We start from the raw sequence: 16,088 nt of genomic DNA on the forward strand, positions 1-16,088 counted from the left end.
ATGGTTCTAGAGGTTGACTGAGCTCAGCAAGGCAGTTCTCACTCGGGGTCTTTCAGGTGGTTGCAGTCTGTGGTGCCTCGGAATGCAATCATCTGAAGTCTCAGTCACTCACATGTCTGCCTCCAGCTGGGATTCCTCTGGCATCTCTCTCCATCTTTGTGTGGTGTTTCCAGCAGGGTGACTTCAGGGTGGCCTGAGTGCCTACCTGGCAGCTCAGGATTCTAAAGACACATGTCTCAAGAGAGAGGGGATGATTATTTTTTGAGGGTAGGAAATTTCTACCAACTCTTCATGGTTGTTTTCTTTTCTTTCTTTCTTTGCTCTTCTTGTTTTATTGTAATACAGAAAAGTGCTTTCAAATGTGTGTGGTTTAACGAATAGTAAAGCAAGAGCTTGAGAAATCACCCTTCAGTTAAAAAAAAACAGAACATTTCTGCAGCCCCCAAATCACCTCGATCACAAACTCTTTCCCTCCTGGAGGGAGGACCACTATCCTGACTTTCATAGTAATCATTCTCGTGCATTCCTTTGTAGGCCTATGTGTGCATTACTAAATAATGTAGATTGGTTTTGCCTGCTTTTGCACTTTGTGCGATACGACATGCATTCATTTGTGACTTGCTTTCTTTACTCAGTGTTGGTAAGACATCCATGTTGTTAAGTATCTTTATGGTTTAAATTTTTACCAGTGTATAGTATCCCATTGTAAAAAGCTGAGTATGTGAATATATTGCAATTTACTTATTTATTCTTGATACATATTAGGTTGCTTCTAGTTTTTGGCATTTATAAACAATAGTGCTATGGATATTCTTTTTTTTTTTTCTTGAGGAAGATCAGCCCTGAGCTAACTGCTGCCAATCCTCCTCTTTTTGCTGAGGAAGACTGGCCCTGAGCTAACATCCATGCCCATCTTCCTCTACTTTCTATGTGGGACGCCTGCCACAGCATGGCTTGCCAAGCGGTGCTGTGTCCGCACCCGGGATCCGAACCGGCGAACCCCGGGCCGCCCAAGCGGAACGTGTGCACTTAACTGCTGTGCCACCGGGCCGGCCCCTGGATCTTCTTATTTATGTGTTTGGCTCCACATAAGCGTGCATTATTTCTAGGGTACGTGCTTTGGAATGGACTTAGTGGTTATAGGATATATGCAAACTCATTTTGTCTAGAAAATGCCGTAGCGTTTTCCAAAGAGATAGTACCAGTGTGTGTTCACCCCAGCAGTGCGGTATCTGATGTCCTCACCCTCCCAACTCTAGTTATTTCACACTTTTAATGAATCGGTATATAGTGATGTTTCACTGTAGTTTTAAATTGTATGATCGACATGACTAATGAGGCCAAGTAGTTTTTCAAATGTTGGTTGGCCATTTGGGAATACTCTTTTAGGCAGTGCTTCTTCAGGTCTTTCCATGATTTTGGTTTTCTTATCTAGTTTTAGAAGTTCATAATATTTTCTTGCCATCTTTTCGTAGTGTTTGTATAATCTAATAATATATCCTTTTAAAATTTTTACTGTTTATGTTGTTCCTTCTTTTTATTTTCTTGAACAATCTAACCAGAGATTTGTTAGTTTTACTAACTTGATTAAAGAGCCAGTCAGTGTTCAGTTTTGCCGATCTCCTTTATGGTATGTTTCTTTTCTGTTTCATTAATTTCTTCTAATCCTTATCTCCTTTCTTCTTTCTTGGATTTATTTTGCATTTTTTTCTAACTTTTTGTGATAAATATTTAGTTCGTTGATTTTCCTTATTTCTTCCTTTCTAATATATGCATTTAAGATTGTATCTCCTTTTAAGTACTGCTTTAGCTGCATCCGACAAGTTTGGGTATGTAGCGTTTTTATTATCTTTTAGTTAAAAGACTTGCTTTGATTCATGGGTTATTAAGATATATACTTAAATTTTCAAACACATGGACACTTCTTAGTTATTTTTCTATAGTTGACTTCTAGCTTAATTGCTTTGAAGTTAGAGAAATACTCTATGTAGTTTCAGTTTGTTGAAATGTATTGACTTGCTTCATTAGCCCATATAAAATTTTTTTTGTAGATGTTCTGTATGTATTTGAAAAGAATATGTATTTTGCAGCTCTCAGATGCAGTATTCAATGTATGTGTATTAGGTCAAATTTATTAGTTATCTGCTTCAAATCTTGCATATCCTTGCTAACTTTTGTGTGGTTTTTCTATAAATTACTGTGAGAGGTGTTTGTATAGCCAGTCCTCCGTATCTGCGGGTTCCACATCCACAAATTCAACCAATCACTGATCAAAAGGCCTGCAATGATTGCATGTGTACTGAACATGTACAGACTTTTTTCTTGTTATTATTCCATAAACAATACAGTATAACAACAATTTACATAACATTTACATTGTATTAGTTATTATAAGTAATCGAGATGATTTAAAGTATATAGGAGGATGTGTGTAAGTTATATGCAAATACTATGCTATTTTATATAAGGGACTTGAGCATCTGTGGATTTTGGTATTTACGTGTGTGTGTGAGGGTGTTCCTGGAACAGTCCCCCGTGGATACCAAGGGACAACTAAATCTCCCTTGAGGCTATTAGGAATTTATTTTTCTCGTATAGTTCTGTCAGTTTCTGTTTTATATATTTGAGGCCATGTTATTAGCTGCATGCAAATTAAAAATTATTATGTCATTTTACAAAATTGACCATTTTTATAGTTGTGAAATGACTTTTATTTCTAGTAATGCTTTTTGCCTTAAGGTCTTTTTTGTCCCATTTTAATATAATCACACATGCTTTCTTTTGCTTAATATTTGCCCGATGTATCTTCTTTCATTCTTTTCCTTCCAACAGCTCTCAATCCTTATATTTTAGATCTGTGTCATGTAAATATCATATAGTATTTAAAAAAAATCTAATTTGACCAATATTTAACTTTTCACTGGAGAATGTATACCACTTACATTTACTGTAATTGTTACTGTATTTGGATCTATTCTACCATGTTCTTTCAAACTTTATTTGTTATATGTATTTTGCTTCCCTCTTCCACTTTATCTTTTTTTTCTATCAACTAACTCTTTTTTGTTAATTTTTTTCTCTGTGTCAGGTGGGTATTTAGATACTCTCTCTCTCTATTCTTTTACTGCTTACCCTAAATTTACTTAATTACTTATTAAAAGCTGAACTTAAAAAGAAACTATCTTTTCCTTAAGTAAAATACAGATCTTACCCTACTTAACTCCATTTAGTCTTGTCATGATGTATGTTGTTTTTGTCTGATATTTTGAACTTTGTCTTATTTTTTTAACTCTCTTATTATTAAATAATAAAATAATACTCATTATTATTATTACTATAATGTTCATTATGTTTCCCCACTTACTTCTTGTTTTGTTTTTCTTTCTTTCTTAGTTCTCACTTCTTCCATCTGGCTTCACTTACTTCTGACCAAAGTACAAACTTCACAGTTTTCCCTAGCTTGGGTGTGCAGGTGGCAAACTCTTTGTCTGATTAAAGTCATTGTTTCTTGAGGGAGATTTTTGCTGAGTATTAAACTCGAGGTTGGCAGTTACTTTTGTTATTGTTTAGTACTGTGAAGATACTGTTTCATGATCTTATGTTCTGAGTTGTGCTATAGAGTTGTTAGCTGATAGTCTGTTTTTCCTTTGAAGATAATCTGTCTCTTTGCCCCTGGTCCCCTTTTGAGACTTTTTTTTGGGGGCAGGGGAGGATCTGTGGTTTTCTGTAGACTCACTCTGTTGTAACTAAATGTGAACTTCTTTTTAGTTTTTCAGCTTAGGATTCTCTGTGCATCTTCAATCTCTGGATTGTCCTTTTTCATAATTTCTGGGAAATTCTCAGCCATCGTCTCTGCTTGTTCTCTCTTTCCTTTGCTCTCTCCCCTTCAGCAACTTGGATCACATGTACATTAAACTTTCTCACTGTATTTTCTATACTTCTTACCGATTTTCTATATATTCCATTTTTTTCATTCTTAGTGTTATATTCTGGATAATTGTTTTGTCTATTTCTCTTCTATATCCAGTCTAGTGCCAAATATAGCCATTGAGTTTTTAATTTTGGTCATTTTTTATATGTTGAATGTCTTTTATCATTAGAAATTCTGCTTGTCTGTTTTTTTGAATCTACTGTATTGGTTTTTATAATTTTCTGTTCCCTATAGATATTTTCCAGTTTGTGATGTATTTATTCACATTTGTTGGATGTAGTTGTTTTATGCTATGTCTGATAACTCCAAAATCAGAAGACTGTGATGTGATGTGATTTGGTGTCTGTTATATCTTGTTCATCTTGTTTTCTTGGAGACCTTATTAACATTTACGCTTGTTGGTTGTTGTCCTTGAAATCTGTTTTTGGGCATCCCTGAAGCCTAGTGTGGCTGTTTCCTCTTCCAAGAGGCTTCTTGCTTGTTTTGGGGCCCTGCCAGTCAGGGCTACCTCAGACCAAGGTCATTTGTATGCAGCATGCGAATCCCTGAGGCTACAGGTCTGTGATCAGAACTTCCCAGGGCAGCCTTCTCAGCAGTTCCCAGGAGTATAGATGCATGTGGAGGGGTTGGTGGTTAGATCTGGTTTTCTCTTGCTCTGAGAGGGTAGACCCACTCCTCAGTGCTCAGCCCAGTGTGGGAGACTTACAGACTCCATATGCTGGGAAGACCTTGACTCAGACCTCTGTTTTTTGGCCCCAGAGGCTCCCAGTGGAGCCTTGTGTTTGTATTATCAGTAAATAAATCCAGGGCACACTCAGTTCCATGCTCATATGTTCTACTCAACTCTCTAGTTAAGGCTTTCATTCAGACATTGGTCTGAAAGTTCCCCCACTGTCTTTTTACATCTTAAATATTTTTAAGGTTTTGGCTTTTCGTATTTTATGTGGCATTTTTCATTGTTTTCAGTGAGAGAGTTAATCCAGACAACCATACCCACCATTACCACAAACCCTGTTTGTTATGGTCACTTTCTTCGCGGTGATTTCTCAGTCTTCCACTGAGATGTTACTTGCTTGAGTGTTGCTTATTGATTCTTTTCCCTAATGAATAATAGCCCCATGGCTAATTTAAGATTCAATATTTAGAAATATCTACACTTACATTTAAATCTACAGCTAATTAGTTTGTTTTCTAATCATGAAGTGCTGGCACACTAATCATTGACACTGCAGACTGTGTGATGGAAGAGGTATCGCTGCAGCTTATGGGCTTTATAAAAATTATGTTTTGATTCTGTAACTCATGGGAAATCCTCTAATTACCTCTTCTTAAGCGTGACTGGAATACATGAAATTGAAGATCCAGCACCCCAAGGAGCGTAACGTTGTTTGAAATGTTAGCACAACCTATGTTCAAGGCTACTGATCAATACTTTATTATATAGAAGTAGCTAAATGCATTTAATTCTTCTTCCTTTTTTTTGTGAAGAAAATTGGCCCTGAGCTCCTATCTGTTGCCAATCCTCCTCTTTTTTTCTTGAGGAAGATTGTTGCTGAGCTAACATCTGTGCCAATCTTCCTCTCTTTTTTATGTGAGATGCCGCCAAGTGTGGCTCGATGAGCAGTGCCAGGTCCACGCCCGGATCCAAACCTGTGAACCCCAGGCTGCCGAAGTGGAGTGCGTGAACTTAACTACTGCACCGCCAGGCTGGCAGCTCAATGCATTTAATTCTTGCTGAATGCAAGTGCTTACCTCAGAGTTTTCTGAGAGTTTTGACCATTTGGAGCCTGAGAGTTGGAAATCATCAGTGTGGCCTACAGAGCACTCAGAAATATCACAATGATTTGGTTTATAGAGAACATTTGTTCCCAATCAATTTCAAAAAAAAAAAAATGTCATTAATAGCAAAAGAAAAAATAAAAGTGTCTTCTTTATTAGAAATTTCTGGCAATAATATACATAATTTGCCTAAAATATATTTCTATTCTGTAACTTGAAAAATAAACTAAGCCATAATACTATTTTTAATGAAAAACCTGTCCTTTGTAACTTTTTAAACTAAAGGCTGGAAGCTAATAAATATTGAGTAATTTAACTTTAATTAAACCAGATTTTTGGGTTGGTACTAAGAGTTGGTGAGGATTAGAGCAAATAGAACTCTCAGAAACTCCTAGTAGGAATGAAAATTGTTACAAGTACTTTGGAAAATTGTTTGGCAGTAGCTGCTGAAGCTGAACATGTGTATGTACCATGTCTCAGCAGTTTCGTCTCTAAATATACATTCAATAGAAATGTGAACATATGTTCAGCAAAATACGTATATAAGGATGCTTATAGCCCCAAGCTGGAAACTATCCAAATGCCCATCATCCGTCAAATGGATAAATAAAGTATGGCTTAATCATTCAATGGAATACTATACAGCAAAGAAAACGAATGAGCTATAGTTATACTTAACATGTGTGGGTAAATAGATAAATCTCACAAAGTTAATACTGAGACAAAAGGTAGCAAATATAAAATATCATGATCTATTTGCATAAAGTTTAAAAACAGACAAAACTAATCTCTTACAAGTCAGGATAGTGGTTGCCCTTGGGGCAGGTAGTGACCGAAAGGGGCTACAAGGGGCTTTGCAATGTGCTAGTAGTGTGTTTTCTTTTGATCTGGATGCTAGTTACGTGAATGTGCTCATATTGTGAAAGTTATACTTAGGATTGGTATGCCTTTGTGTATGTATGTTGTATTGAATTAAAAAGTTTATGTAAATATGAAAATAGTTTTTCATAATAAGAAAAAATATTTAGAACTTGGTAGATGTAAGCCTTTCTTTTTCTGTATGAAGTTAATGAATGACTTAGCATATCTATCTGTCAATCATTGGTATGGACTTATATTCTGTATTAGTTTCCTTTAGCTGCTGTAACAAATCATCACAAATTTAGTCACTTAAAACAACACAAATTTATTATCTTATGGTTCTGGAGGTTAGAAGTACAAAATGGATCTCTGAGGCTAAAATCAAGATGTCAGTATACCTGTGTTCCTTTTGGAGACTTTAAGGGAAGGATCTGTTTCCTTGCCTTTTCCAGCTTCTTGGGGCTGCCTGCATTCCTTAGCTCATGGTCTCCCGTTCCATCTTCAAAGCCAGCAATGTAGCATCTTCACTCTCTCTTTCTCTGACCTCTGCTTTTGTTGTCACATCTCCTTCCCTGACTCTGACCCTCCTGTCTCCCTCCTATAAGGAGCCTTGTTACATTGGGCCCCCTGTACAATCCAGGATAAACACCTCCTCTCAAGATCCTTAACTTAATCACATCTGCAAAGTCCCTTTTGCCATGTAAGGGAACAAATCAGTGAGTTCCAGGGATCAGGATGTGGGCATCTTGATGTTTGTGCCATCATTGTCTCTACCACAGATTCCTATTTTTGTCAACGGCTTTATCGCTGTAATTATTTTGGTGCACAAATTATACCAGATTTGGCTAGCATAAACTCTTTCGCCTTGGCTTCTGTGTCCTTGTGACATATCCTATCATTTTTTAGTACTTATTCACTTTCTGACATAAGATATTCTTGCCTCGGTTTGTAACCTCCCTTCCCAGCCCTCGAATCCGTCACTTCTCTGAGGTGCCCCAGTGTCCTTTTGTGGGAAATGGCTCTAGAGACCAAGATCAGGCACCAGGAGTGCTCTTCTCTCCTGGGTTGTCTTAGGTTCTAGGCTCTTCCAAGAAATAGAGCTAGGAAGTATGCACATGTATGTACACATATGATACACTCATATGTACTTGCATATACATGTGTGTACATGCAAATACATATTTTGAAATCACGAGTTCACACTAATATCTTCAAATCCAAACTATCCCGCATAGTTCTTTCTTGCTTTCCCCTATTCCATATTTGTATGTCCCTTCTTCCTTTGTAAAAATTCTGGCTTCCAACATCAGCACATTTTCTCATTTGCTTAATCCTATAATACATCTGAAATTGTTGCAGAATTATTTCACCCAAACCAATACAAAAACAAACCTAATGAAATCAGCATTTGTTTACAGAATTCCCCCCTCTGCTCCACCTCCCAGATGTCCCCCAAGCAAGACTGAGGAGGTACCGTCAGCACTGTGTTCGTGAGGTACATGGATTAGTCCCCCCCTCCCCTTTTAGTGTGGTTGTAATAGTTATTTGAAATACAGTTGATTTGTTTCAGATTGCTTTCAATTTTAAGTTTTCTTTTTCCCCTTCCTATCCTTTTTGATTTTCACTTTTTGAATATGTAAAACATTAACGTGCTTCCCAAACTCAAAACTATAGAAAAAGGTGTATTCAGAGCAGAGTCGCTCGCTCCCCTGGATATATGTCCCTTCTACTCCATCACCACTCCATCGTACCCTCCCTGCTCTTATGGGTAACCAGCTTCATTGTTTTCTGCTTTATCCTTTTAATGTTTCTTTTTCTGAAGAGAATATACGTTTTCTTATTTCCCTTTCTTATGCAAAAGGTAACATACTATATTTGCTCTTTTCACTTTGCTTTTTCATTTAATAATGAATCTTGGACGTTACTCAGTATCAGTTCTTAGAGATCTTCCTCAATCTTTATTAGCAGTATAGTACTCCAGTGTGTATGTATACCATAGGGTAGTCTGTCAATCTCCTATGTTTAGACATTTAGGTAGTTTCTAATATTTTGCAATTGCAAACAATAGATAACCTTGTGCATATGCAATTAACTGTTGTTGGAGGTGCCTCTTCATGGCAAATTCCTAGCAGGATGATTGTGGGATCAAGGGTAAATGCATATGTAGTTTTGTTAGATCCTGCCAGGCCCCTTTACATGGGGGTCTACCATTTTGCCTTCCCACCAGCAGTATATGAGAGTGTCTGTTTGTCCACAAAATTTTGAAATTTTGCCAACCTGATGTGGCCTTGGAAATTCCTTAACATCTTTTTAGGCATTTAATATTGTGAAGAAGATTTAATCAATGTTGTGTCTAGTTTTCTTAGTTGTTGTTCTCAGAAGGGGTGTTCTGAATGACCCACTCTGCCATTAGTGGAGGTAGAACTCATTCCCTAGGCACGTTTATTCTCGATGTCTGACATTACCTGTGTGGAGAAAAGGGGCCTGGCACTTGGTGTGAACATGGTAATTGTTGTGCTGTCAGGTACACTAGATTTTTTAAGGTCTATTGAAACGAACAAAGTGGTGATTAATCTTCAAATGTAGAATAAGAATTTTAGTTGAGTGCTTAGAATAGTAAAACTTCAGCTTTTTAACGATTTACTTCCATCAGTAAAATTGAAAAAAATGAGTATAAAACATACTTTCATCTTAAATGATTAAATTTTAGCAATATTCTTTTCCATAGTAGATTGTTGCTTTTTCCTTTGTGAAAAGAAGAAAATTTGAATATGGTTTCACAGTTACTTATAGTTTAAAACTGCTAAACTTCAGTATCTCATGTTCAGCATTCCCTAAAATGGAAGAGAAGTTTGTTGAATCATAAACGAAGCATCATGTCGGGCATCAGTGGGTTTGTTTAAGAACAAATGAAGTGAGGTTGAGCAAAGCAAGCATTATTTACATATTTCAATGCATTTGTGATTGTTTAGCTTAAATGTCCCGGAACTGTCTTCAGTATCCCTATGTCGCAGACATTCATTTCTTTTAGAATGTACCATCAAGGATCATTGGCAGTAACTAATATGCATACGCACACACTTTTTTTTTAAATGGGGTCCTAGTTTTTGCAAAGAAATAAAAAGCCCCTAGACTTGGGAATCTGCATTTTCAAAAAGGGTTTACTATGTCTCTGTTTTTAGGACATGTCCTTAAATGACCTTTAGCACAGCTGAATGTCTCTCTTTAAGAAAGCAATAATACTAGCATTAAATAAATATTAAAATTTCTTAGATTGCTCTATGTAGGTGTATTATCTCTCCAACTAAACTAAATAATGAATGATGGAATTTTATGATAGAAGTCATTAGTGCAGGGGAGCTTGATTAAAGTTGCAATGGTATTTATTTTAATGGTGTTTATGCTGTTTATAAATTCTGTGGAAGATTCTAGAAGGGGTAAGCACTGATGAACAAAACAGCTAACTCCACAACAGCAGAAGGGTACTCACTGTCTCCTGTCTTAGATGATTCAGTCTCTTCTTTTTAACAAGGAGACCTGGTTCCAATGAGCAAAGCCATGCCAATTGAAAGGTTTAGAACATTTTCTCTGTCATACACTGTGTCAGATTTTTGTCATCATGGTTTCCTCACTGTGACTTGGGAGTGATTTGGTAAAGAGGGTGTTGAGGTTTTTGTCCTTTTTCCCTTCTTCTTTATTGTCATGCTACATTGTTGATATTTGGTATTGATTGTCATTAAAGCATATTATTTTAATGTGACTTCGCAAAATTGTGGATTGAGGTTCATCGTGAGTCAGACTACACTCCCCAAATATTATTTTTAAGTCAAGAAACATTCTGCAACATGATTAATCAGTAAGTGCAGTATTAATTCATTCTTTGTGTTGGTATGGATAGGGGTTGAAATTCCTCAGGCCCTTTGGGGGCCAGCTCCGTGGCTGAGTGGTTAAGTTCGCATGCTCTACTGTGGCAGCCCGGGGTTTCGCCGGTTTGCATCCTGGGTGCGGACATGGCACCTCTCGTCAGGCCACGTTGAGGCAGCATTCCACATGCCACAACTAGAAGGACCTGCAGCTAAGATACAACTATGTACCGGGGGGATTTGGGGAGATAAAGCAGAAGGAAAAAAAAAAAAAAGATTGGCAACAGTTGTTAGCTCAGGTGCCAATCTTTGAAAAAAAAATTCCTTAGATCCTAAGGGAACTTAGCCACAATTTTAGATAAAAATCAATGAGTGTTAAAGGAAGAAAATAAAAAATGAATACTATTTAAAAGTATATTTGGAAGAGAGACTCCCCCATCTCAGGGTGGAGGTGGAGGTCTCGGATTATGTCAAGGGGGACCTCTTTTTGCATGTAGGTGCTCCTTTGCTGGGAATATGGTCTGGTGGAAGACAGAGAAAAGCTGTCACCTTGAAACCTCTTCCTGGCCTTTTTATAACCATCAGGTCATAGATGGGTCTGTACTGGGCTTCCATTTATTTTGTAGGTAGGGATCTAGGAGTGGCCTACAGGCCTGGATGGACAGAGGGGTTGGGGGTGGCAGAGTAGCTAAAATGTGTCTACAAAAGAAAGGAGCTGGCATTGGGTGATGAGGGAGATAAGAGAGGAAAGGCAGGAACAAAGAGCAGGCCTACAGGACAAAAAGTCTGGCAGCAGGGCAGGAGCCCAGAGCTCATGGAGGAAGAAGGTTAGTGAAAAAAGTCAAAGTTGCAGATGATTAAAAGACAATTAAAAACAGGATGTTTAATACTGAATTTTAAATTGTTTGTTGCTGTTAGAAAATCTGCATCAGTCCAAAGCCTCAGTAAAGTCTGGTAATCAGACCAAGAACTTGTGAGACTTTTCATGTCAGTCCTTAAAAGGGGACTGTATTCTGTGTCCATGTTGGTCTGGTACAGTGAGAAAGGTGGAAATTGGTGAAGACCACCCACCTAAGTGAGAACAAACAGAGGCTGTTTATTCAGAGCTTGCTGCAGCACCATCACTTGCATTTGGCAGAGACACAAAGGCAGGCAAAAGAGTATAAAAACATTAGGGTGGGAAAAAGGGAAGGCTTTAGGGATGCCCTGGTTGGAGGTTGTGGGCATGGCAGGGGGCAGAGGGGGTGCTGGGGGCGGGCTAACTACACGCAGGGCAGCCTATGTGATTGGTTGAGGGGAGCATATTTGGCTTTCTCTGGTTGGTCTTGAATTGGAGGGGGCAGGGTACAAAAAATGGTGAAGCTGGCAGACATCGACCATGTCCTAGGCGCTCTACGTGGATGGCTGCAGACACTGTGCTTTGGCTTCCCTGACTGCTTCCTGCAGAGGTGGTGGGTCAGAGTTCTGTTGTCATATATAGTTTGACCACTGTTCATTTGTGTGTTCAGTCTCTCAGAAGTAAACAGCAGGGGAAGGTGAAGAGCAAATAAAATACTAGAGTAAGTGAGGAAAAATTCAGAGTTGGCAGTGAACCATGGGAAAGTAAATAAGGCCTTGTGCATTCCCAGAAATCTTGGAGAGAACACTAGATTTCTTATAATCATGCTATGCTGAGGGTTTTACTTAAACCTCAGAGTTTGGGGTGACCTCAGTTAACTAGGTACAAAAGCAAATTTGATTTTGTTTTGAAGAAGTTGGTAGAATAAATTTTTTAGTTTTCAAAACTTTTTTTTTTATATCTTATTCATATTAATAGGGTAAGTTAGTATGAATAGAGTTATAGCAGTGATGTAAAAAAGTGGCCTCAAGAAAACTTTGAAGTATTTGGTTTACTCAGTATTCATCACTCATATATTCACAGTAAGTGCCTTGTGTAAACCACCTCTTTAAACAAAGCACCGAGAATACACTAATGAGCTAGAGTCAGGCCCTGCTCTGAATAGGTTCAGTATGGGGTAGGAGGAAGAGAAACAACATGAAAAGCAAGACTGAACCATAGTTTGAAGAGTGCTGTACTCAGGCTATGCATGGGGTATGCTAAGGGCCCTGCTCCATCTAGCATGGTCTGGAGATGAGTTTTAGCGGAGGCAATTCTTGAGCTAAAACTTGAAGGCAAGTGAGACTTAACTCCTGGGTGGAGAGTGGGTATTATGGGCAGAAAGAATCATGTATGCAAAGGGAGAGAAGGTGAAATGATTTCGTAAGTCATTTTAATATTTCTCCCAGTGTTGTTTGAGATATTTAGAGTAGTTTACTTGATAACACTTAATCATGGAGGTGGGAATTGTATGCGTGTGTTGGTTTTAGTTGCTGCTCTAGGAGACGTTAGTTTATTTGTAAAGTACAGTGTCAGGAATATACCCTCCAGGGGTGGTTGATTAGCATTTGAAGGACTCGAGTCAGAAGTTCACACTTTGGAGGTGTCTTTATCTTGATGACCCTTTTGTTAGAAAGATTTTTTCCTTTGGTGAAATTGGTCCTTTTTAAAAGATATGTGGATTACCTAGAAATCCTGTACAGGTGGCCCACCCTTGTAAGGGAAGGGTACAAAAATCCAGTGAGCCTAGTGGAGTGGTGATATTGGCATTGGACTCTGATTTGTCCCTGTGTTTATTTCAGTGAGGTTTTGTACTTTGGAAGCCTTTGGCAGTCTAGTGAGGTCTGTGGACTCATGATGATGTTTTTAAATGCGTAAAGCAAAATAAATAAAAAGCATATGCTTATATAGGAAAACCTTCATATCGAAATACAGTTATCAAAATATTTTTTGAAAAGAACACATTTCCCCTGCTGCTGGGCCCAAGTAATAGTGACTCTGGTGTTTCCAAGAGCCCTTTTCTGCGTATCTCCCAACTCCCGACCCCTCCTTCCTCCCACGCTCTGCTGTGTCACTTTGGGGGCCCCCTTGGAGCTATGCTCTTTTGTTTTACAGCAGTCCACCTCTGTAAGCGAGCCCATGAGCGAGTGAGTGAGGGTGTGAATGTGTGTGTGTGTGGCCTCCTGGGATTTGGGACTAGAGACTGAGGCTAGAACTTTGGCTCCATCTGTCATCTTGAGCCAATCTTCTCTCTCAATTTAGAGTTGCTTTCTCATCTCTGACTGGAATCTTTCCATTATATGTCTAGATGATTGTTTTAATTTTCACCTAGATGTTTTCAAATTAAATTCAAAGCAAAGTAAATATCTCAAAAATTAAAAAGAGGCCCAAGTCATCATATGGATCTTTAGGCCTTTAAATCTAACTCTTAGCCGCTGTTTATTTCTAGGGCAACTACAATGACAACAAAACATACCTTCCCTTCTTCCAAGAACCCCGGCTCCTCTACACATCCCAATTTATGTACTGTTATTTTGTATTTGCGTGTATACATGTTTATAAATGGTCTCCAAGTTTCTGACCTGTAGCATTTTCCTTCTACCTGAAGAATTTCTTTTAACATTTCTTGCAAGGCAGGTCTGTTACTGAACCAAAAGTGGGTTTGCCTCCTGGCAGAGTTAAAATCAGACTCTTAACCAGAAGTAGTTGTCACACGAAGTAGAATTTATTTGCAGCAATTAGGAGGCCACACGGAACAATTTCCAAAGTCATAGTGTCCCCAAACAAAGGGAAGCAGGGTCCTTTTATTTCAGATGGGAATGAATATTCAAAAGGGGTAGGTGTGTATTTGCCTGCACAGAGTCAGTTGGAAAACATGCTTCCACATACACTGCAGGTTATGGTAATAAGGCCTAAGCTCCTCCTGGAGAGGAGATCTTATCATTAAAAATGAGACAAAGGTCATAGGCCTGGCTCTTGTGGTGGGGCTTGGTCTGGTTCAGGGTAGTTGGTGATTGCATCTCTTAAACAGTGAAATGCGTCTGAACCCACCCTTGAGTTCTTTGGGGCAATTAGTCAGTGACAGGTCTACTGGCAAGAAAATTCTTTAATTTTTGTTTGGGTGAGAAAGTATTTCTCCTTTACTTTTGAGGGATAATTTCACTATGTGCAGAATTCTAGGTTGGTGGTTCTTCTTCTCTCAGTACTTTAAATATTTCACTCCAACATGATGTGTCAGGTAACATGAACTGAGATAAATGAGGCTTTAGTGTGAGGTTTTTTGTTTATATGGCTAGGAGCCAGGCTGTGTTTACTGTTTGCTGTAGTTGTATGTTTCAGAGGCTAAAATTCCCTCTATTGTCCTTGTTTTTGTCTCTCCTTATGTCTTTGGGTTTCCCTGATAACTCCTCCTTAAATAAAGTCTGTGTCTTGGCAGCTTTCTTGGTTGTAATCCTGTGTTGTTATACCAGACCCCTGTTGATGTTGTGGTGAGGAGGGAAAGCATTGCATGGTCTTACAATTAGGTCTCATTCTTTTCATGAGCCTGTGCACCTGGACTGTGACTTTCACAAGTCCTTCTCAGCTTTCCCTCCATGGGTGAGACAGGAAGGCTCAGAGGGGCTGGAGTTGGGTATTTCTCTTTCCCAGGTCTGTTAGGTTCTGGTAAAATCATGTTCCATGAGTCCAAGCTCTTGTCAGGGAGGAAAGAATGCTCTGAGCATATTTCAAAGTGATTAATTTTCCACTCCCTCAGCCAGAAGCATGAGGGGATTTTTCTCTGATCTTCACCCAGAGAACCTGGTGGGGCTCTGGGAGAGAAAACTCCTGGGAGTGTGGGGGCTCCCCTAAGGCTGGGCCTCCAGGAGTTTTTCTCTCTCAAGCTCAGGCTCCAGCAATTACTCAACTCTCCTTTAAGTTTTTGTGCCAGTTGCTGGTTTCTGCTCCTGCTAAGCTGTGGTTCTCTGTATTCACCTATCTCTTCAGTTTTTGGGAGAGCAATTTGCTCTGTGACTTTGGTTCTCTGATATATCTGAAAAGAGTTTTTGATTTTTAGTTTCTTTACCTTTTTTCTTGTTGTAAGAAAAGTCGGGACAACTTCCAAGCTTTTTTCAGAAGTCCCTCAATGGCTATCATACCTATAAATATTTTATATATTTTTTTCTGTAAAAGTCATGATGTCATAGATACTTTAGAATTTTATTGCTGTTGCAAATAGTTTCTTTTTCCAATTATGTTATTTAATTGGTTGTTGTAAGTATATAGGAATACTATTGATTTTTGTGTGTTTGTCTTCTGTCTGACAATCTTGCTTTCTTGACTATGCTTAATTGTTATTTTTCGAAATTCTTGAGTTGGACACGTAGATTATTTATGTCAGCCACACTCCTCTCTCAATATACACTCTTAAAATTTTAAGATAGGTGTTGATCATGTTGATAGGTGTTGATAGTGGGATAATTTCTTTTCTTTGCATAGTTTTTGCTTTTGACATAACTGGGAGTTTAGAGTTCTCACAATTCCTCAGTGGAACATGATATCTGGAACTTTGAGTGATGTGACATCACTTAGAGGAAGAAGGTAAACAAAACATCCCTGGTTCTTCAGAGTCTTGTATGAATATCTAGATGTAATATTGTCTATAAACTCATTCCATGAAGTGGAGATAGAATGGCTTAACACAGATGGGCTACTACCTGTGTGTGGAGATCTTTACCTGTACAGGATATCATTTCATTGATTTGGACAGCAAGATGGCATTATTGGGCTGTGAACAGTT

At 38.4% G+C, this 16,088-nt stretch overlaps 1 protein-coding gene across 8 annotated transcripts in view; it reads left to right on the forward strand.

The window, feature by feature from the left end:
- The window catches only part of ULK4 (unc-51 like kinase 4), a 512,778-nt gene that overhangs the window by 168,109 nt on the left and 328,581 nt on the right, over positions 1–16,088 (forward strand). The gene's annotated exons all lie outside the window — the stretch shown is intronic.

This window comes from Equus quagga, chromosome 1 (assembly GCF_021613505.1).
Source record: "Equus quagga isolate Etosha38 chromosome 1, UCLA_HA_Equagga_1.0, whole genome shotgun sequence".
Classification (NCBI taxonomy): domain Eukaryota; kingdom Metazoa; phylum Chordata; class Mammalia; order Perissodactyla; family Equidae; genus Equus; species Equus quagga.